Here is a 1476-nt window from a genome sequence, read left to right as displayed (position 1 = left end):
TGCAACAGTAGGACAAGTGTATGGACCTGGAAAAATTTACAACCAATATGAGATTATTCCTCTTACTGTATAAGCCCACCTTATGCTAATTCATCATTGATTTATATGTGATAAATGTGATAAATAAATAAGTCCACCCATCTCGCAAAAAGTGACTCTAGCTGGCACACAACCATCAATAAAAATAAATTAAACGATTTTCACAGTGGAGAAAGTCATTGAAAAACTGAGCTTTCTACCACTGTAGTCCTTTCACACCTGAAGGTTAACCTTGATTTGTCTGAGATTCCCTTTTCCTGCCACAGTTGCTCAACCAACTCAAAGGTTAATCAACTTTGGGTCTTTCCCCTCTTAAACCTGCCCAATGCACAGAGGATCTTTCACTTATAAACCACAATTAAGCCCCAAATTTCCACTACTAAGCAAGATCATTGTTAAATGAGTCTTGCTCCATTTTACGACCTTTCTTTGTTAACTTAGTAACACAATTGTTAAGTGAATCTGGCTTCCACATTTGCTTGTCAGAAGGTTGCAATAGGTGGTCACCTAACCACGGGATACTGCAACTGTCATACATATGAGGCAATTGCCAAGCATCCAGATTTTGATTACGTGACCATGGGGATGCTACAATGGCCGTAAGGATGAAACATGGTTGTAAATCACTTTTATCCCTGCTGTTGTAACTTTGAATGGTCACTACAAATGGATATAAATTGAGGACTACCCGTACTATAGTCTTTCCTATAATTATATACAGTTGTGAAAATTGGACAATTAAAAAGAAGGGAGACAGAAGAAAATTTGATTCTTGCAAATTGTGGGATTGGAGACCACTAATGCTCATATCTTGGAGAGCAAAAATAACAACCAAGGAGATTTTAGACCATGTCAAACTGAAACCTAGGATTATGAAGATAATCCTGACATCTTTTGGTTATATTGTGGAATAAAATTCCTTAGAAAAGCCAGTTATGATCAGAATGGTTGGAAGCAATTATAAAAGAGACCAGCACAGAATACCAACAAACATGACACTCTTGTGGAAAACGAAAGGACTTTTACAAATTCCAGAGGGTTTTAGCATAGAGATTTATTGTGCAGGTTCAGAAGCAATAGAGACAAGCAATTCTGAACCCTGAGGGCAGGTTCAAACTTCAGTTGTATACTTTCCTTTTCTCAGGAACAAAGGACTACACATTGTAATACATTAGGTTCGTTTCTCACGGGTATACAATGGAGGGTTTGCTTCATACATTGTATCCATGTGCAATGCACATTAGGTTAGTCACATATTACTGACACAGAATTTTCCTAGTGATTATGCATTATTCCTGACACATCATTATTCTAGTAATTATGCAGACAAATCATTATTTTAGTAATTGTTCATTATTCCACATTAACACTGTTTAAAACCTAGAAAAATTAACCAAAGTTGTAAAGCATCAGAAAAAAATGGAGAGAACTAATCTC

The sequence above is a fragment of the Protobothrops mucrosquamatus genome, unplaced genomic scaffold, assembly GCF_001527695.2.
Source record: "Protobothrops mucrosquamatus isolate PMUCROS unplaced genomic scaffold, P.Mucros_1.0 scaffold2580, whole genome shotgun sequence".
Lineage (NCBI taxonomy): Eukaryota > Metazoa > Chordata > Lepidosauria > Squamata > Viperidae > Protobothrops > Protobothrops mucrosquamatus.
The sequence above is the reverse complement of the archived record's forward strand: the minus strand, read 5'-3'. Positions refer to the sequence as shown.